The sequence below is a fragment of the Macrobrachium rosenbergii genome, chromosome 12 (genome assembly GCF_040412425.1).
Source record: "Macrobrachium rosenbergii isolate ZJJX-2024 chromosome 12, ASM4041242v1, whole genome shotgun sequence".
NCBI lineage: Eukaryota > Metazoa > Arthropoda > Malacostraca > Decapoda > Palaemonidae > Macrobrachium > Macrobrachium rosenbergii.
In genome coordinates, this window is record NC_089752.1 from 105,440,557 (window position 1) to 105,463,625 (window position 23,069).

A 23,069-nucleotide genomic window follows, 5' to 3' on the forward strand; every position below is an offset into this window, starting at 1 on the left:
TGCATAAGGCATGCGCCTGCCCCAACATTACTCTTATCTGTCACTAACGTGAAAGGACGTTCTAAATCCGGAAACTTCAACACTGGGGGATTTGTTAAAGTATCTTTTATGGCTTGAAATGCTACTGGCTGTCGCTCTCCCCAAACAAACTGCACATCATCCCTCAGAATATCTGTCAAAGCAGAACAGAAAAACCCGTTACAAATCTACGGAAAAATCCCGCCATGCCTAAAAACGACCGAACCTGCTTCTGTCTTGGGTGTAGAAAACTCTACAATTGCCTTAACCTTATCATCATTTACTCTGACACCCTCTTTAGAAATGACATGTTCTAAATATGCTATCTACTTCTTGAGACAATTACGCTTAGCTAACTTTATCTTCAAACCAGCTAACCTAAGTCTTCTAAAAACTTCCCTAAGAACGTCTAGATGCTCCTCTACTGAATCAGTGGCAACTAAGATAGCATCCATGTAGATATGGACTTTCTTCCCTAACATGCCATGCAAAACCGTATTCATCAACCTAGTAAAAGTCATCGGACTGCCTGTCAAACCAAATGGCATTCGTGTGAACTCATAATGACCCTTCGGCAAAGAGAAGGCCGTGTACTTTCGACTCTTCTCACTTAGTGGAACCTGTAAATAACCCTGCATTAGACCAATTGAAGAGTATAAACTCTTCCCCCCAATTTCACAAAACAAATCTGGCAAACACGCCACAGGGTAGCGATCAGGCATGGTTTTCTCATTCAGTTTCCTAAAGTCTACACAAACTCTGACTGAGCCATCTTTCTTGGGGACTGCAAGCAATGGAAAATTAAAAGGAGAAGCGCTAGGCCTAACAATGCCTTCATCTTCCCACCTATTTACCTCTTGTTCTACCTGTTCCCTAATCTTAAAAGGAATCCCATATGAAGGAACAAAAATATGCTTAGTCTTGTCCTCCAACTGAATCTTGTGTTTTAACACATTTGTTACTCCTAACCTGTCCCCTTTTAGTGCGACTATGTCCGCAAACTCGGCTAAAACATCTTCTACACCCTCAGCATATTCCCTGTAATCAGCATTTCTTAACTGGTCTCTAAACACTTGCCTTCTAGCTTGTAAATCTGCTTCTGAGAAAGAACAAAAATCTGAATTATCTTCATCGATCCAGTCAACGAAATCGATTGCATAAGTACCCTTTTGATAATTACGAACTGTATCGTTACAGTTCAGCAACTCCACCCAAGTTTCCCCTGAACTCGTTACATCATTTACAGAACTTGTACACAAAACTCCTTTCAACTTCTCGCTACCCTCATCTGTCTGAATTTATGCACCCCTTTTACTCGCACTTTCACCGTCGCAACCATACCCGGACCAAGCACCACACCATCAGTCAAAACTCCCTTATACGAGTAGTGCTTCTCATCCCCCGACACACGTTCATCATTCAGCCCCGGACCCTCATGTACTCCCGAGATATTCTCACTCATTACACTCACGTCTGCCCCCTCATACGGTACAAACACACCAGGCACCCCCACAGTTATACCGGAAACCCCTGTATGAACCGATATCTTTCGTCTCCGACATGCCAGATGTCCCAGCAACAATGTATTTCCCAAAGCACATCCCCTTATAACTAAAAATGGTTCCATCAAAGATCTACCCCCAATGGATAAATCTATGTCCAAACAACCCAAAATTCTTAATTTATTTGCCTGAACGTCGCATACAGCTTCCTGCACAGGTCTCAAAGATCGATCGGGAAACATTGATCTGAACAGTTCTTCGTTCATCAGGTTAATGGAGGCACCTGTATCAAGAAAGACCCTTACATTTACTCTCTGTACAGAACCAGTTACAACAGGCTTCAACCCTGCGGGTTCTCCCAAAAGTCCAATATCCCAAGAGACACCCATCCAGTTTTCCTTTACAAACGACCGGTCTTTCGACAATGTCTGACGATTACCAGATCCCCTTGAACAATTCGCGTGAGGTACTTCTTCATCTGGACTACCAAAGGGCCTGTTATATTGTCTCTGAGACGGGCAAGACCGCCAAGGATGATCATATGTCTTACAACTGCTACAGTACTTAACACGGCAAAATCTCTTAATGTGACCCTGTATATTACAGTTAAAGCAACGACCCCGTGGGATCCTAGAACTCAAGCCACCCATCAATCTTGGGCTATTATGACTTGCAACCAAATTCTTTTCCGCGTCCCACACAACCATAGGCTGCTCTAAGGAGTCTCCGATCACTACTTCCCCCTCATATTTGTACTTAAACTCACAAACTTACTCTTGGCTAATCACAAATGTAAAAAATTCCCAAGGTCCCGTGAAAGTATGCCCTTTATCAAAACAAAACAAACCGAAGGCAAAACAATTTCCCTTAACAGAATTCCCGTACAACACAAAATTACAATGTTAAATCCCTTTACTCTACAATTAATCCCCAAAACTCAAAAGAAAGGTACTAACCCGGACCATCCTTAAATCTCAGCTCAATTAAAATTACAAGCAAATTCAAAGTTCCCGAAACAAACAATTAAATCAAAAGTTTACAAAACCCACCATAAAATACAAAAATAAATTAATTAATTAATTCAAAATTAATTAAATTCACAAGAACTAAATTTACCAAAAACTAAATAAATTCCCTATGAATTAAACCCATCATCCCACTACATTCCAAAGATTAATTTCATAATTAGCGAACCCTTGCAGTTAAATTCCCAAATTCCATTGAGAGAGAGAGAAAAAAAAAAACAAGCGCTGTTTACGTACACAGCTGATTACTCTTTAGTCAGTCAAAAGGGGTCAAGTTCACTTCTTCCAAGGCCAGGAGGTACAGAACAACTCCGCATGCATAAAGGACATAAAAAAAGTAAAAAAACATGGGAATGGCTTCTCAGGCACAATTTTGCCAGCTAGGAGGGGAGAGAGGTATTGTCTCCCAAAAACCCGATGGGGAACTAGTTTTTCTGAGCAGCAACACCCCTTTCTGAGAAACTACAGTAAAAACCCTCATTTTTCGAACCAACTCCTCCGACCTCCATTGCCGAGGATCAAGATAATCCCTCCTCCTCTCCTCCATTGCCCAGTTTTCTCCTTTTATATCCCTCCATTGCCCACTCTCCTACTCCTCCTCCATTGCCCACTCTCCTCCTACTCCTCCATTGCCTCAAGCCCTCCTCCTCCTCCATTGCCCATTCTCCTCCTACTCCTCCATTGCCCACTCTCCTACTCCTCCTCCGTTGCCCACTCTCCTACTCCTCCTCCGTTGCCTCAAGCTCTCCTCCTCTTCCTCCTCCTCCATTGCCCACTCTCCTCCTCCTCCTCCTCCATTACCCACTCTCCTCCTCCTCCATTGCCTCAAGTTTTATTATGAAAACTTCACATTGCAATACACTCCCTGAACACCTGAATTAGCCTGATTAACAAATGCTTGTAAAGTCCCCGCTAAGCGGGTTTTCTATGGTGAGCCATCCGTTTTCTACGGTGGCTCCCCTACGAGACTGGGTCAAGCAAAAATAGCCACATTTTTATCTATGCAAATACATATCTACTACTGATTCATTTACACCTGTTTTCTTTGCATATGTGTTAGAATATTGTTATGTCAGTTCTTGTTAACTTACCTTTCATGTTATTTGTATTTACCTATTATAATTAATACCGAGAGTAATTGACCTTGGGTCACTTGTATTCTATTGTATTCCTCTGTGTGACGTCCGCACGCTGCTTTATAAACGGCCTACGTTCGGAATAAACCATTACGGGCTGCTCTAGAAACAAGAGCCCGTGCTGGCACAAGGCCAGCTAAATCTAAAACAACAACAGGAATAAACCAGCAGTACATGTCCACCTGCTCATTATTTTGCACCTCTTACAGTGGTGACCCCGGAGTGGTTCCCGGAGCCATTAGCGGACTCATACGGCGACCTAGTCGATCTTGGCTCCATGAACTACCCCTGCCCCTAACGGACTAAACACGGCGCTTTAACAAAGTGTTCGGGCGTGCTGACTCGTCGGCAGATCACCAGTGTCATTAGTGGACCCACACGGCGTGCTCCTAAGTGCGTATTGACGCGAGTAACCCACTCCCAGTAAGAAGGCAATAGTGAGTATGGACGCAGACATTCCCTTCCACATACAGTTAACCACGAACTTCACGGACACGGATATCTCCCTGGCGCACACCCCGCCCGCGCCCTTCCCCACGCCTGAGCTTCCGCTCTCCTGCACGCCGATACCCGCTCCCCTCACGCTGCCCATCCTGACGGAACAAACAAGGTCCGCCTTCGCCATAAAGCTGCTGCCCTTCATACAAAGCAACCCATCATCATGGCTCTACAGGGTCGAGGGGCAGTTCAGGCTGGCAGGACTTATCGACAAGGTGCTGCAGGCAGACGCCGTGATCAACGCCTTCCTGACGAGGTCTACAGGAAGCTCGTCCCGTGGGTGTCTGCCACACGCCCCGTCACCTACCCAAAACTGAAGGACTCTCTCGTTGAGACCTGCTCCCTGCCGGTCTCCGAGAGGGCCGCCCGCGCCCTTGATCTCGTGAACAACCCTCGACACGACCAGAGCATCCTGGAAACTTGGGGCGTGATCCAGGACCTCCTCACCCTTCCCGAGACGGACAGCAGTGGCAGGCAGACGGAGATAAGCCTGTCAAGGGAGATCCTCCTCCATCAGCTCCTCCCAGAGGTGCGGACCCAGATCCTCGAGCCTTGTTCAATGCCGCTCGGGGACCTACTCAAGACAGCGCAGCAACTGACGGACTCCACGAGGGCAGTGAAGCGGGCATCCATGCCCATACACCCGATATTTCAGGGACCAACTGTCTCCCTCTTCAGGCAAGTAATGAAGAGAAAGGCAGTGGGTCTCTGAAATATAGCATGAACTTTCTACATTTAGGCATTTTTATGCTCTTCTTATATTAGATGGAATTCTGTTTTAACAGAAAATATTTCAGTCATATAAATATATATATATGTATATATATATAAATATGTATAAATATATAAATATATATTTAAATATATATATATAGGAATATAAATATGTATATATAAAATTTTATATATAATATATATCTGTACATATATATATATATATATATATATATATATATATATATATATATATATATATATATATATATATATATATATATATATATATATATATATATATATATATATATATATATATATATATATTTATATGACTGTGAAATATTTATAAAATTAATTATATAAAAATATATGTATTTTTTTATATATTCATATATATAATATATATAAACATATGTATAGGCTATATATGAATAAATAATATATATATATACTTTATATTATACATATATATATTTATATATATACTGTATATATATATATATATTATATATATATACAGTGTATATATATACATATATATATATATATATATATATATATATATATATATATATATATATATATATATATATATATATAGTTATATATATACACATAACAACAACAGGTAGCCATAAGTTTCGGTTTTATATATATATATATATATATATATATAGTTTTTTTTATATATATATATATATATATATATATATATATATATATATATATATATATATATATATATATAAATATGATATTTTGACATTAATATATATATATAAAACATTTGACATTAATGAACATTTGACGTTAATGAACATGAGTCCAGCTTCCGGCAAAGTTCACGCCCACAGGGACTATAAAAACTTGCAGGCGGAAGTTCGGTTGTATGGGTAAACTCCCCCGTCCCCTCCATCTCATCAGGCCTCAGTGGCTCAGCCAAGGGCGTAAAATCCCTCGCTGCCAAATGTTAACAACAGATATGGGTGGCCCAAATGCTTCCTTATTTTACGGTAAATATCTGGTTATTTTAAACTGTATGCGTTTCCATTGTATTATTTTCGCGTCTATAACGAATTTCCGTCACGCTTTCCCCTGAAATAACGTCGTATTTAACGAATTTGTTAAAGAATTGACGCGTTTTTCGTAAGTTAATCACCTGACTCGGTCACCCTCTTCCATCATAGCCGTGTTATTTCGTCCCTTATTTTCGTTGTAATTTCGTTATACCGATCGTAAGTCTCGACTACGATACTGTTATATCACTCAGACTTGATTTAGTGTCGTGTAAGCGTAACAGACGCCAAAAGTGTCGGCAACGCTTGAAGTAAAGTGTCAGGTAGCCTACTTGTAGTAGTGTCAGGTAGACTATCGCCTTGGGGCACTCCCTTACGATGCCTCTTGACCTACATAGAACCTGCAGTCTAATGTATTGCTTACAGCCCACTGATGTGCTTGAAACTTGCTTGATATTAATATTTTCATTAGTTATTACATGGGTAATTGAGTAAAGGTATTTTAAAAGCTTGTAAACAGGCTAGTAGCCTGTAGGTTAATTAGCTGCAGATAGCCTGTAGATAAAGGGATTATATTATGATTTTGAATAGTAAACTAATAGGATGTTCTGCAGTTTTAACTGACAAATAAATGCTAGTTTGTCTTGTCAGTCTTGTGCAGCCTAGGCAAAAATGAATGCTATTTAGCCTATACTGCAATTCTTGTCTAGGACTGACTTACAGGCTAGGTTAACTCAAGGTAATTATTTTACTTACGTTTGAACCTGTAGTTTTGAAGTTAGAGAAGTCATACAAAGGTATTTGTTGTGTGAATTGAAGGATGATTTCCAATTTGAGTTGATTACCTTATAATAGTTTCATTCATGGTTATTCATATGTGCCAATTTCTACTGGATTTAAATAGTTTTTAAGTGAAAAGTGATATCTATATTGTAAGTATTAAGTTTTTCATAGGCCTAGGTTAGTGATTTTCCAATCTTGACTGATCACATAATGTTTCTCTCTTTATTGAGTAATGTATACAAATTTTAGTTTATAAAATCTTTACTAGTTAAACTAGCTTTATAGGCCATCTGATAAGGAAGGTTGATGTAATTGTGTAGCTTAATGCTTTCTTTTTAACGTTCAGTAACTAACATGTACAGGATATCAGTATGTGAAGTGTTATTTTATACATTTATTAAGTGTGGATATGCAAAACTTACTGTACCATACTTTTCCTCGCAAGTACTATAACTTGTTACTCAGGTGCAAGTGAATTGTTAGAGAAAAATATCAAGAGGGCAAAATCGTTACAGTAGAAACAAACATTACTGCTGTGGCCTGCCATACATAAAGACAGTTACCTTGGCACTACTTCTAAATATCTCAGGAAAAATGACTCTCACCAATATCAGATGGCAAACGCAATTATGCACCTCCATTTAATCGACCTCAACTTAGCAGACTTCTGTACTTCTCAGCTATCGTACTGCGATTAATTCTCCTTACCCTGCCATTCTAGATGTGGTGCATTTTTAAATAAATCTCTTAGCTTGAATGTTGAGTTTAAAGGAAAGGTTAGTTTAGGGTAGGAACCGTGTGGACTTGCTGCTAAATGTAAGATACCAAGAAAATATTCAAGTGCAGGATATGATACAACGTCTCTGTTACTTAATGGACTTTGTTACATATCAGAAAGGCCAGACTTCCCCCTTGACCATATGTTAAGCGAAGGTGCTACTATACTTTTGAAAGACATTTTTAATACTTAGTGTGTCAAGGTGTGGCAGAGTTTGTTTCAGGTATTTAATATAATGAAATAAAATACATTGCAAATGTCACATTCAAATAATGAAAAGTGAATCCACCAATTCAATCATCATTCTGTGGTGCATGATATTCAGTAGAAAATATCATGCATCACAGAATGGTTATTGATTTGGTGAATTTATTTTTATCATTAATACAGGTAAAATAGTTGAATATGATATTGCAATGTATTTTATTTGATTGTATTAAATAGCTGGAACAAGCTCTGCCACATCTTAACACACTGAATATTAAAAATTTCGTTCCAGAGGATAGTAGCAGCCTTTCTGATATGTAACAAAGTCCATTAAGTAACACAGACATTGTATTATAGCCAGCACTTGAATATTTTCTAGGTATCTTACATAGTTCCTAACCTAAACTAACCTGTATTTGACACTCAGCATTCAGTTTAAGAGATACATTTAAAAATGCTTCACATCCAAAATGGTAGCATAAGGAAAATAATCATAATATGGTAGCTGATACGTTGAGAAGTCTGCCAAGTGGGGTCATTTTGTGACACTGGTCAGGGTAATTTTTCCTGAGATGTCTAGAAGTAATGCCAATGTAAATTTCTGTATGTATGTCAGGCCACAGCAGTAATGTTTGTTTTAGTTTTGAACTCTGGAGTTGAATCATTTGGTTCTTTACTTCAACTTAACAAACTGTAATGAATGCTTTCCACAGCTGTTACTATCTGCAACCCCTTTCATTTCTTTTACTGTACCTCCATTCATATGTTTCTTCCATCTTACTTTCCACCTGTTACACCTTTCAAACCTTTTTGCTGTCAATTTCCCTTTCGGCACTGAATGACCCCTTATGTCCCAGCAATTGGCTTTCGGCCTAAATTTTATATTCTATTCTAAAGAACTATGCAGGACAATTTCTTGGCAGTCAGAGACTTTTTTATCAGTAATGATTTGTATCAAATAATTTTTTAAAATAAGGAATTAATTTAGATTCCTTTTTTACAGACCCAGCATGATTCAGGACCTACAGTTGTTTTGCTTAAGTCATTTCAATACATCCATGAAGAAAATCTGATACAATTCAAGTTTTTTTTTTTTTTTGTAGATTAGCTGTCGGACGTTACTATCTAAAACAGTAAAAAATTTTTAATTTTTACTATTGATGCCAGTGCATATAACTAAAGTTCTTTTTATTTTCCTCTTTCATAATGCTAAATTCAGATACAACACTTGATAAATCAGTGAACCCAGTTCCTTAACAATTTATTGTTTTCAGGATATGTGGTAAAGTCATCAATAAAGTTTTGATAAAACTTTTGGTTAAGCGGGATATGACATATTGCTTTTGTAATAAATGAAAATCGCAAAATTAGGACGTCAGGTTACTTACAGCACTAGAAATTTATAATTGCAAAAGTAATACATTAGGTTAGGTTATTGGTAGTATATTAGAATCATGAAACTAATAAATTGAGTTAAAAAAACAGCAAAACAACTAGGTTAGGCTAATTAATTATAGATCATGCAAGATGTTTGAAAGATGTCAACCCCATGCTGGTTGAAAAAAATAATTAATTCCCATCAGTGCAATGCAAAAGCAACGGCTTCAGCAATAAAACTTGCGAACGTTTAGCAAGATTAGACTTTAGGTGTAAGCTGTTAATGTGGGTGCCACTTGTGTTGTATGAAATTAACTTTATAGCTGTACTGAAATGACTTCAGTTTCAACGGAAACGACTTTGTGGCAAAACGACCAGGCTCTAAGGGTACAGTTCCTGATGTCGAGGAAAGTGGCAATGAACAGGACTCAGCCATTGAAATTGGTAAGTGTTATGGGTAATTTTGAACATATATTTCTTATGTGGTTCGATAATGTAACTAAGAGAGTGGACACGATTGCAAAAATATTTACTTTATTTGGTTTTAGCTGTGATTACTCTCTTTTTGGGTTTAATATGTATTTCATTTATACAAGTACGCAAAACGATGGAATGAAAAAATGGGAACTTGAGTATGTATTTCATTTATACACGACTGCAAAAATATTTACGTGAATATGTATTTCATTTATACACGACTGCAAAAATATTTACATGAATATGTATTTCATTTATACACGACTGCAAAAATATTTACGTTAATATGTATTTCATTTATACACGACTGCAAAAATATTTACGTGAATATGTATTTCATTTATACACGACTGCAAAAATATTTACGTTAATATGTATTTCATTTATACACGACTGCAAAAATATTTTTAATGTTAATCATTTATACAACTGCAAAAATGTTTATTTTGACTGCAAAATATTTATTTAATTTATTTAATTTTTGTGGGGACTGCAAAAGATATTTACGTGAATATGTATTTCATTTATAAACGACTGCACAAATATTTACATGAATATGTATTTCATTTATACATGACTGCAAAAATATTTGCGTTAATTTGTATTTCATTTATAAACGACTGCAAAATATTTACGTTAATATATATTTTTCATTTATTTATTCACAGGCAGTGACTGCAAAAATATTTACGTCAATACAGTATTTCATTTATACACGACTCAAAAATATTTACGTTAATATATATTTCATTTATACACGACTGCAAAAATATTTGCGTTAATATGTATTTCATTTATACACGACTGCAAAAATATTTATGTTCCATATATCATTTCATTTTATACCATCGACTGCAAAAAATACAAACACGTGAATACATATTTCATTTATACACAACTGAATTTGTTCAACTATATTTACGTTAATATTTACTGAATATTTGAAACTTTCAACATCACTACAAAAATATTTACGTTAATACTTCTCATTTTACCACAGGGCATTTATCTCCTCAGATCCTCAAGAGTCAAAATATTTATGTTTGCGTTTCATTTATATCGACTGCAAAAATTTCCTAATATATATTTCATTTCTGCATGCTGCAAAAATATTTACATGAATATGTATTTCATTTATACACGACTGCAAAATATTTATGTTAATATTTCATTTATACACGACTGCAAAAATATTTATCTAATACCCATTTGCACGTTACTGCAAAAATATATTCAACCAGACCACAATATTCATATATGTTCATTTCATTTAACTGTCAAAAATGCAAAAATTTATGTCATTTTATACAAACTAATCTGTTATTTGTATTTCATTATATCGACTGCAAAATATTTCATGTTAATATACATTTCATTTATACATGACTGCAAAAATATTTACGTTAATATGTATTTCATTTATATACGGCTGCAAAAATATTCATGTTAATATGTATTTCATTTTCTTCCGACTGCAACTGCAAAAATGTATGACATCACATCTGCAATATTTCATTTATGTATTTCATGAGTACTGCAAAAATATTTACGTTAATCCAGTCCATTCATTTATATCACGACTGCAAAAATATTTACGTTAATATGTATTTCATTTATACACGACTGCAAAAATATTTCGTTAATTTGTATTTCATTTATTTAAAATATTTAGTGTTATTATGTATTTCATTTATACCAAATGCCTGAAAAATATTTTGTTATTATTTATTTCAGTACGACTTCAGAAATATTTGCATACACACTGCAAAAATATTTAACTAATATGTTTTTCATTTAGACACGACTGCAAAATATTTACGTTAATATTTATTTCATTTTATGTATTTCATTTTTCAACTGCAAATTTATTTACGTTAATATGTATTATTTATACAACTGCAAAAAATTTATTAATATGCTACATTTATCCTTCCAGTATTTCGTTTATACACGACTGCAAAAATATTTGCGTTATTATATATTTCATTTATACACGACTGCAAAAATATTTACATTAATATGTATTTCATTTAAACACGACTGCAAAAATAAAAATATTTACGTTAATATACTATTTCATTTATTCGACTGCAAAAATATTTATGTTAATAAGTATTTCATTTATACACGACTGCAAAAATATTTACGTTAATATGTATTTCATTTATACACGACTGCAAAAATATTTATGTTAATATGTATTTCATTTATACTGCAAAAATATATGACTGCAAAAATTGGAAAAATATTTACGTAAATATGTATTTCATTTATTTTGACTGCAAAAATATTTACGTTAAATGTCCTTCATTTATATCCACGATTGCAAAAATATTTACGTTAATATGTATTTATTATTTACGTCACCAAATATTTACGTTTTATTTGATTTATTTCATACAGAACCAGTTGAATCAAAAATATTTACGATTTAATATGGTTTCTCCTTTCATTTATACTATCAAGATTGGATTTTACAGATTGAACTGTCATGGTTTCAAAGAACCTGTTTTTACTTTGTTAATAAGATTAGGCTTCATGGTTTCTTCCTTTTAGGAACGATTGCAAAAAATATTTGGATTTTAATATGAATTTCATTTATACTCCTTCTTAGGAACGTATGGAACTCGATATTTGATCTCATTTGGTTTCATCATAGACAGAGTGGGAATTTTGATTGATTTTGATCAGGATTTGAAGGCTATCTGGTTTCATGGTTTCATATCAAGATTCTTTTTGTTTTCAGTTTTGAACCTGCTATCATCAAGATTGGATTTTGGTCAATTTTGAATATATCAAGATTGGATTTTGGATTGAAGGCTGTCGTGGTTTCAATCCTCTTAGGAACCAGTGCTGAATATATCAAGATTGGATTTTGATCAGGATTGGAAGGCTGTCGTGGTTTCAATCCTCTTAGGAACTAGTGCTGAATATATCAAGATTGGATTTTGATCAGGATTGGAAGGCTGTCGTGGTTTCAATCCTCTTAGGAACCAGTGCTGAATTTATCAAGATTGGATTTTGATCAGGATTGAACAATTGTTTTCAACTTTCCTCTTAGGAACCAGTCTGAATATGGTTTCAAGGATTGGAAGGCTGGAACCAGAACAGTGCTGAATATATCAAGATTGGATTTTTATCAAGATTGGAATATATTTTGATCAGGATTGGAACTGGCTCTTAGGAACCAGTGCTGAATATATCATTGGATTTTGATCAGATTGGAAATGGTTTCAATCCTCTTAGGAACCTTTTGCAGGTTGAATACTTTTCATATCAAGATTTGATTTTGATCAGGATTGAAGGCTGTCGTGTTTTCATTCTCTTTTTAGTTTTGATTTATCAAGATTGGATTTTGATCAGGATTGGAAGGCTGTCGTGGTTTCATTCCTCTTAGGAACCAGTGCTGAATTTATCAAGATTGGATTTTGATCAGGATTGGAAGGCTGTCATGGTTTCAATCCTCTTAGGAACCAGTGCTGAATTTATCAAGATTGGATTTTGATCAGGATTGGAAGGCTGTCATGGTTTCAATCCTCTTAGGAACTAGTGCTGAATATTCTTTTCAAGATTGGAATTTTGATCAGGATTTGAAAGATTGAAGGCTGTCGTGGTTTCAATTCTCTTAGGAACCAGTGCTGAATTTATCAAGATTGGATTTGGATCAGGATTGGAAGGCTGTCATGGTTTCAATCCTCCTAGGAACCAGTGCTGAATTTATCAAGATTGGATTTTGATTAGGATTTGAAGGCTGTCATGGTTTCAATCCTCTTAGGAACCAGTGCTGAATATATCAAGATTGGATTTTGATCAGGATTTGAAAGCTGTCGTGGTTTCAATTCTCTTAGGATCCAGTGCTGAATATATCAAGAGTGGATTTTGATCAGGATTGGAAAGCTGTCATGGTTTCAATCCTCTCAGGAGCCAGTGCTGAATATATCAAGAGAGTTTCAAGCAGAATATATCAGTAGATTCAGCAATCCTCAGTCCAGTGCTTAAGCATTTTTTTGATGGGGAGGTTAATCATCCTCACTTAACTTTCTGAATATTCAAGATTGGATTTTTGAAATTTTGTTACAAACAAACCAGCTGTTTCAAAGATTTTGCAGCTGTACTGTTTCAATCCTCTTACAGAACCACTTATGCTTTTGTGAAGTGATTATTACTCTTAGGAACATTTGTCCAGCAAAGTATTGTTAAGTTGTAAATTAGTACACAAATTACTGTTATCAGATTAACTTCTATCCTTACTGCTGTCCAAACTGTCATACTTACTTTGTACTATACTACTGAACTGGATTGAACTCTATTGAACTCTCTCTTTTGAACTCTGAATATTGAACTCTCTCCAGTTTTGAACTTTTTTGAATCTCACAATTTTGAACAAATTCTATTTGAACTCCCCCTTTGAAGCTGTCTGTTGAACTTTTGTCCTTTTGAACATTTTGAACTGTTCTTTTTGAACTGTTTGAACTGTATTGAACTACCTCTTTTGAACTCTTTTGAGCTCTGTTGAACGCTCTTGAACTCCCCCTTTTGAGAACTCTGTTGAACTCTCTTGAACTCCCCCTTTTGAATTCTGTTGAACTCTTTTTGAACTCTCTCTTTTGAACTCTTGAACTGTATTGAACTCCCTCTTTTGAACTCTTTTGAACTCTCTTGAACTCTTTAACTCCCTCTTTTGAACTCTGTTGAATGCTCTTGAACCCTCTCTTTTGAATTCTATTGAACTCCCTCTTTTGAACTCCCTTGAACTCCCTCTTTTGAACTCTCTTGAACTCTTTAACTCCCTCTTTTGAACTCTGTTGAATGCTCTTGAACCCTCTCTTTTGAACTCTATTGAACTCCCTCTTTTGAACTGTACTGAACTAACTTTTGAACTCTTTTGAACTCCCTCTTTTGAACTCTGTTGAACTCCCCCTTTTGAATTCTGTTGAACTCTTTTGAACTCTTGAACTCTCTTTTGAACTCTCTTGAACTGAACTTTTGAACTCTTGAACTCTCTTTTTAACTATTGAACTCCCTTTTGAACTCTTTAACTATCTTTGTCTTTTGAACTCTCTTGAACTCTCTTTTGAATTTTCTATTGAACTCTCTACTGAACTCTCTCTCTCTCTCTCTCTCTCTCTCTCTCTCTCTCTCTTGCTCAAATCAAAAATATCAATCTCATTCTCACTTCCTCACTTCAATCTTTTTTTAGCTTATTACTAGATTCCCATTCCCACTTCCTCACTTAGAATCTTTTTTTAGCCTTTTACTTGATTCCCATTCCCATTTCCTCACTTCTATCTTTTTTAGCCTTTTACTTGATTCCCATTCCCACTTCCTCACTTCTATCTCTTTTTAGCTTTTGACTTGATTCCCATTCCCATTTCCTCACTTCTATCCTTTCTTTAGCCATTTACTTGATTCCCATTCCCACTTCCTCACTTCTTTGTTTCAGCCTTTAACTTTATTCCCATTCCCCCTTCCCCACTTCTTTGTTTCAGCCTTTGAATTGATTCCCATTCCCACTTCCTTGCTTCTATTTTTTTAGCCTTTGACTTGATTCCTATTCACACTTCCTCACTTCTAGCTTTTTTTTAGCCTTATACTTGATTCCCATTCCCACTTCCTCACTTCTGTTTTTTTAGCCTTTGACTTGATTCTCATTCCCACTTCCTCACTTCTATTTTTTTATTCTTTGACTTGATTCTCATTCCCACTTCCTCACTTCTATTTTTTAGTCTCTCTCTCTCTCTCTCTCTCTCTCTCTCTCTCTCTCTCTCTCTCTCTCTCTCTCTCTCTCTCTCTTAGTTATTTTTCCTGAAATTGTAATGTAAAATGTAAAGGCATTGTTTTCAAATTCTGTTTTTGACATGAATTATACAAAGCTCATTTTGATATCTTCCATAAGCTGTGGTTTTGTAGTTCCTACGTTCACGTCCTTGATTCCTGCTGTGTTACTGCTGTGGCTGTAGCTGTGTGGGCCTGTGTAGTTCCTTAGGATCTCCATTTCATTGTGAAAGTCATTCCATTTCTCAGACAATCTGTGAGTGCATGAAGATCGTGTTTTATTATTTTTTATTACAGGTAAATTATTACAATTTCCGTATGGGGTCAATTGCTGAACACTAGATTTCTGTCATTCTGTCATTCTCTCCTCCTTTCTTAAACTTCACCTGGAAACCCTTATGGACAGAGTCAACAGACTATAAAACTATAATAAACTGTAATAAACTGTAATAAAACTATAATAAAACCAAGAGAGAGAGAGAGAGAGAGAGAGAGAGAGAGAGAGAGAGAGAGAGAGAGAGAGAGAGAGAGGTGATAAATAAACATGAGGGAATAAAGAATAAAACCGATACACCTGAAATTCAGGAGACGTCAGCAATGAAAGCAAGGAATGAATTTGCTCCTCGCTTAAATAGTTGATGATCATAAGTTTCCACAACTGCACTAGGCAAACTATTCCACATTTTAGTTGTAGCCAAGATAAAACTCCTGTCAAACTGAGTATTATTATTATTATTATTATTATTATTATTATTATTATTATTATTATTATTATTATTATTATTATTATTATTATTATTCAGAAGATGAACCTTATTCAAATGGAACTATCCCACAAAGGCCATTGACTTAAAATTAAAGCTCTCAAAGAATATTAAGGTGTTCATTCGAAAGAAGTAACAGAAGGTAAAAGGGAAATACAGAAAGAGATCAGTTATTAGTAAAACTTATAAATTAACAAATAAATAAATAAATACATAAATAGATACAAATGTATTAAACCTGATGCTAGAAAATGACACGTTAATCACATCAGCTGGTCAGGCTTGGCTTATCCTAACTTTTCACCCAGCATACATCAAAGGGTACTTGGGGGTATATATATATATATATATATATATATATATATATATATATATATATATATATATATATATATATATATATATATATATATATAATGCCCCAGAGGTGAAGTCCCTAGGCGTGCCCCCACGCCCCATCAAACCCCAGCAGTCACTGGCTGACCACTGCATTGCAATGGCAGAAATTTAGATGCCTTTCATATCCAATCTTTTGCTGGACCTTCTGAAATAAAGATTTTCTGGCCAATTTTCATTTTACGATTAACAAGCTGAATATTTACATATTCTAATCATTATTATATTGAGTTTTTAAGAGGATTCCCGGTTATTTTATTTGCGTGTCTATATCCATTAATTTACCTGTTAATAACTTTTTTACTTAATACTGGAGGTAATAATCTTCATAGAAATTTCGGAAAACGGGTTTTCGTCTCACCAGCCAAAAAGGAATCGTCTACGAAGACACTTTACCAAAACCCAAAGATTTCAGCCAATAAAACGAGGCGTTAGAAACATTGTTTATGGTGTAGGCCTCTGATTGGTCAAAGCAATTCCTGTCCTTATTTTGGGAGACTCAGTGTAGCTGTAAACGTGAAGAGAAGTGGACGTTTTTGTAAAACAAACCCACGAGATGAAGGAGATGACTTCGGTAAAGAACAAGGCATTTCAAGGTAGTTTTTATTTCTTTATTGAGGGATATTGTTGATGTTGTAGTCTTTGTAGGGTCGAATAACCACTAGCTAGCTTTAAAATGTCCACTGAGAGAAGTATAGTGGTCGCAGAATCTCAACTCTTAACTTTTCGAGAAATGTTTGTGGACTGGGAAGTCCTTCTGAGCTGGAAGGCCAGTGTATACTCCTCAAAACGTGTCCTTTCAAATTTCTGCGACAGTTCGAAGACTCTTAAACCTATTTATGTTGGGGCGTCCAAGCAGAACGTTTTTTGTAAGTGTAGCAAGGTGCTGAAGGGGTGAGAGGCCTGGTGTGGACATCTGTTCTCTTGAAACCAACACACTCGATATTTGATGGTCCTTATTTATTTCAGGCAATGTGGCAAGGATCCAACTATCTCGATTTACTGTGCTCTAAATCCCCAAACTGAAAAGTCTGATAGGTGCTTTTTAAAATAATGATTATGGAGAAGTAATTGCACAGTTACGCATGGGTACATATGATGAAAAATGAATCTTTACAGAGAGCTTTCGGGAATCTGTCCGATTTCACTTTTCAGTCCGGCACGGTGATGTAAAAACACTAACAAGGCAAAAATACAACACTCAAAACGATAATTCTAAGCCGTAGTTCCGCGGTGAGCTAGACTATGGCATTGAACTATGGAACTTGCTTTACAAGAATTTGAAGTAACATTTTGTCTGCCGGCTGTAACTAATCTGTAACTGATCTTCGAAGACTACACGACGGGGTAGATCTAAGCCGGCATTCCGCGGCGAGCCCCCCGTCCCCTCCATAGCTAACACGGCAAAATTGTAACCAGTAAAACACCCTAGGGTATGTTAGGTTGGTAATTTTAGGGGTGTTTACTGGCTACAATTTTGCCGCATTAGATATGGAGGGGGGTGGGGGGCTCGCCGCGGAATGCCGGCTTAGATCTACCCCGTCGTGTAGTCTTCAAAGGTCAATTACAGTTTAGTTACAGCCGGCCGACAAAATATTACTTTAAATTCTTGTAAAGCAAGTAAAATAACATAGGAAAACGTCAATTGCCATGGTCGTCTAGCTCATCGCGGAACTACGGCTTAGAATTACTGTACCCTCAAAACAAATGAAGGTGTTTATCAAACAAGGAACCGGTCGTTAAAAGAAGCAAAAGTAGACCAGGCGATGATTCCTGTCCAGTAATCTAATATTCAAGTGAGGGAAATTGCATAGATAATACGGAACTGAAATGACACCTTTGAAGTCTAAAAAAAAATAAATAAATAATTTAGGTTTATTTACTGTTTCTCTATTTGGGTGACTTTGGTAATCAACAGCCAACATCATGAATACGTAACTTAATTCATCGATCTTTCTACTTTTAATGTAACAATTACTAGAATACCTGTTGAATAAGCATCACGATTCTGCAACATACTGTTTGATTTAAGGGAACAACCGTGATCACAGGTGAACTGCTGTACTGCTGAATGGTAGATGATAGCTTTTAGTGAGACCCAACTTATATTTAACTGTTTAAATTAAGGTCCATCAAAAGCACAAAAGGGACAACATATTCTTTGGAAGCTTGAATTTCAAGTCGATGGCCCCTTTGGTGGGTTTGTTCCATATGAGCAGGGTTCATTTTCGTAATGATAATAGCAATATATCGTATCTGTTTTTGCCGCAGTTTCTCCAGGTATAGGATCTATAGATGCTAGGTGATGAGAGTGGTAAATTTACACACGTGCGCACGCGCGTGCTAGTGCATGTTAGACGCACCCCTTTTGCATTCGTACAGCTCCGTATCTTTTATCAGAAACGAAGAGAAAGCTTCCCAATCTATCTTGAATCAGCTGTTTACAAGTTTGACAGCTCGAGGCCTCTGCCACGCCCACCTGTTATTTTATTAGTCTGGGATTTGAAGAAAAAATCCGGGATTCTCTCGATTCTGACCGGGATTAGATTAAGATTTATTTGATGGGCTTTCGTCTCTCTCTCTCTCTCTCTCTCTCTCTCTCTCTCTCTCTCTCTCTCTCTCTCTCTCTCTCTAACTTAGTTTCAAAGTCTTTTGAATTTTGAAGTCATGAAAAATTTTCAGCACTAATGATAAGTGGTTTGTGTCCTTTTTTCTTGATTTAATATTTGACAGAAATTAGATACTCTTCTAGTGTCCTAATCCGTTAATTAGTTGGTTTTACTTCTAAATTGACGTATGCCTCACGTCAAATCAATTGCTTTCTTAAAAGGACAGATAGCGATCTCTGTCATACTGACTTGCTTAATGGCATTCAAAAGTTACTGATCTCTTGCTTAGGTGGTTTCATTTGAAAGTGTCAGTACAGTAATATTAGTTTCCATTATTTTGAGAAATACTTTGAAATAGGCCTGGTATGAGAATACGCTTGCATGGTTTGAGTTTTAACAGGAAAAGCGCTTAGATATAGGGTATGAGCTATGAAATTAATGGTGACAGAATTTTTCATCATTAGCTAGTGATACTGACGTCTGAAAAAAAAATAGCATCAATTTTCTCAAGTACCCAAAAATTTATATAAAAAGTGAGATAATCTGACTTTGTCAAAACTGTTCGTTTTCCTCACTCTGCTGCTTACCCACCTATAGGAAATACCTTATGAGAATGTTAATGATTGGTCGAGTCAATTATTTATCATTAATGGAAGTATGTGAAATGTTATATAAAAATTTTTTCACTCCATTGCATTAAGTAGCTGAAATAAATGCTGCAAAATCTTGACGCAATTGATATTAAAAGTATCGGTGCTACTGTAGTAGGCTGTCTACCTAAGGGCTCAAATGTGTTTCGCCTTGTTCAGTACTAGCCCCTTGGAGATCAAATGTGATCAAATGGGCTTAGCTGAAGACATTTGATCCCCGAGGGGCTAGTACTAAACACGGCGAAACAGGTAGGTAACCGCCTACTATAGTAGCACCAAAATATCAGCTGTATTTTATGAGGGAAATGACACACTGCCTGCCATTCTGTTAGAATATGTCAGTCGTGTGCAGATTCTGAACTATAAGATAAATTCAGGCTCTTATTTAATATCAGAAATTGGTAATGATAATTACTGTCAGCTGCAGCAGACATTACTGAATGATAGTTAGGCATTTTTCCTGTGACGTCATGAAGAGAGAAATTTGAAACCAGTGATGGGATGATTGTCAATAATACCCGGTAGAGGGGGTGGAGCCGTCAGTGCACCTCATGAAGGCATTACTTAAGGTTCTTTGCAGTGTGCCTTCGGCCCCTAGCTGCAACTTTTATTCCTCTTACTGTACTTCCCTTCATATTCTTTCTTCCATCTTTCCTTCCCCCTCCTAACAATTGATTCATGGTGCAACTGCTTTGAGGTTTTTCCTCCTGTTACACCTTTCAAACCTTTTGCTCTCAATTTTCCTTTCATCGCTGAATGACCTCATAAGTCCAAGCGCTTGGCCTTCGGCCTAAATTGTATATTCTATTCTATACTGATAAATTATTGATTATATATAATGAATTAATGCAGATTAATTTTTTTTCTTTACAGACAAGTCTTTGCTTGAAAGCCTAAAAACATAGGCCTAAGGCCGGTTCGCTTCAAGTCGTTTCAATATATCCATTAATTCGATTCGATACAAGTCAAGGTCTCTCTCTCTCTCTCTCTCTCTCTCTCTCTCTCTCTCTCTCTCTCTCCTGTAAACCTGTCAGCTCAATCCCTTACCAGAAAACTAAGATATGTCTTTCAGTAAATCGAAAATATTATTTGGTCCATTAAGGCGAGTTTGTTAATTTTTTTTAATATTAAACAATTTTTTTCGTAATAAATTAGAATCGCGAAATAAATAATTATTTCCCTACACATTTAGATTAAAAAAAAAAAATACTTGAGATATTTTGAGCAAATTAGAATCGGAAATTATCAGAGAATCGAGATGCGAGATATTTGAATCACCAAAATTTTGTTCCATTTTTATTAATTAAATTTCATGTTTTTTTAATCAATCAAATCTGAGTGTTTGCTTAACTGAAACGGCTTGGCTTGTATCAAAGCGACTTTATAGGTGTATCGAAACGACTGTAGGAACCAGGAACCAGGTACAAGGAACTAGGGACCAGGAGACAGGAACTAGGAACAATGGAGCAGAAAGCAGGAATCAGGAACCAGGAACTAGGACCCAGGGCCAGAACCAGGAGCCAAGAACTAGGAACCATGGGGCAAGGACTTAGAACCAGGTATCAGGGACCAAGGACCAGAAACTAGGGACTAGGAACCAGGAACCATGGACCTTGAACCAGGAATCAGAAACCATGGACCAGGAACCAAGAACCAGGAGCCAGCAACCAGGGACCAGGAATCACAGGCCAGGGACCAGGAACTGTGGACTAAGAACAAGGAACCAAGAAACAGGAACCATGAATCAGGAATCAGGTACCAGAAATCAGGAACATGGACCAGGAACCACGAACCACGGCCAGGAACCAGAGGTCAGGGACCAGGGACCAGGAACCGTGGACCAAGAACAAGGAACCAGGAACAAGGGACCAGGACCAGAAGCCAGGGATCAAGAACCAGGAACCATGGACCAGGAATCAAGAACCAGGAACCATGGACAAGGAACCAGGAACCACAAACCAGTAACCAGGGACCACGAACCAGGGACCAGGAATCATGAACCACGAACCATGGACCAAGAACCAGGAACTAGGGACCAAGTACCAGGGACCATGACCAGGGCCCAGGACCAGGAACCATAACCAGGAACCAGAGATCAAGAACCAGGAATCAGGAAGCAAGGACCAAGAACCAGGACCCAGAAAACGGGAGCCAGGGTCCAGGAACCGTGGACCAAGAACAAGGAACCAGGAACCAGGAACGAGGGACCAGGACAGGACCAGGACCAGGAACCAGAGATCAAGAACCAGGAATCTGGAACCATGGACTAAGAACCAAGACCCAGAAAACGGGAACCAGAAACCATCGACCACGAACCAGAAACCATGGACAAGGGACCAGGGTCCACGAATCATGGAGCAGGAACCACGAACCATGGACCAAGAACTATGGACAAGGAACCGGGAACCATGGACCAGGAACCAAGAACCAGGGACCAGGAACTATGGACAAGGAACCGGGAGCCAGGGTCCAGGAACCAAGAACCAGGGACCAGGGATCGAGAACCAGGAACCATGGACCATGGAACCAGGAACCAGGTAGATAATCTTTAGAAATAAGCCCACTAATCTGTCGACAATTCAAGAGTGGCTGTGAATGCAATTATTTACATTTATGTTTAGTAAAATATTCATGTCAGTTTTTGCAATAACAAGGCTGAAGTTACTGAAAGGTTTATATATATATATATATATATATATATATATATATATATATATATATATATATATATATATATATATATATATATATATATATATATATGTGTGTGTGTGTATGTGTGTGTGTAATTCTTATTTAAAAGTAAGAACATTGTGATAAGAATACTTTAGGTTAATAAGATCTGCTGAGGACTGAGGTCTAAACTTTGAACCAGAAATCCCACTTTAGATTATATAGATGCGACCAGGGTCAGAAACTGTAGATTTTAATTATTTCTTAAGTATATAGTCTGTATAAAAATGGTATATTGATCATAAGACAGTCACCTCTACTTAACATTTGCACAGAACGATATTCCTATAAAACCGGTTCTTCCACCAAAGGCAGCAAGCATAGATAGATATTTAAGACGGTATATTTGTCTCAGATATGGAACAGAGCTGAGTTCTAAAGAGGTTAAAGACAATTTTAACTAAATAGGAAGGGGAGGAAGGACTGAGAATATTCCTGAGTTGTTGAAGGAAGAAACTTAAATTTTTAGAGTGCTTTAGGAAGGGCAGGAAAGAACTGGAATTATCCTGAGTGGCTCATGAAGGGAGGAAGGCACTGGAGATGTCCAGTTTGATTTAGGAATGGAAGGGAGGAAATGGAACGTTACAGTGTGTTATTGAAAAGGA

The 23,069-nt window shown here is 36.6% G+C and overlaps 1 long non-coding RNA gene across 1 annotated transcript; it reads left to right on the forward strand.

Annotated features, from left to right (window-relative positions):
- Positions 1–5,813: 5,813 nt before the first annotated feature.
- On the forward strand, positions 5,814–22,248 carry LOC136843819 (uncharacterized). The gene is made up of 3 exons (XR_010854691.1): positions 5,814–5,912; positions 8,687–9,504; positions 20,605–22,248. It is a non-coding gene; the product is annotated as an uncharacterized lncRNA (long non-coding RNA).
- The last annotated feature ends 821 nt before the right edge of the window (positions 22,249–23,069 follow it).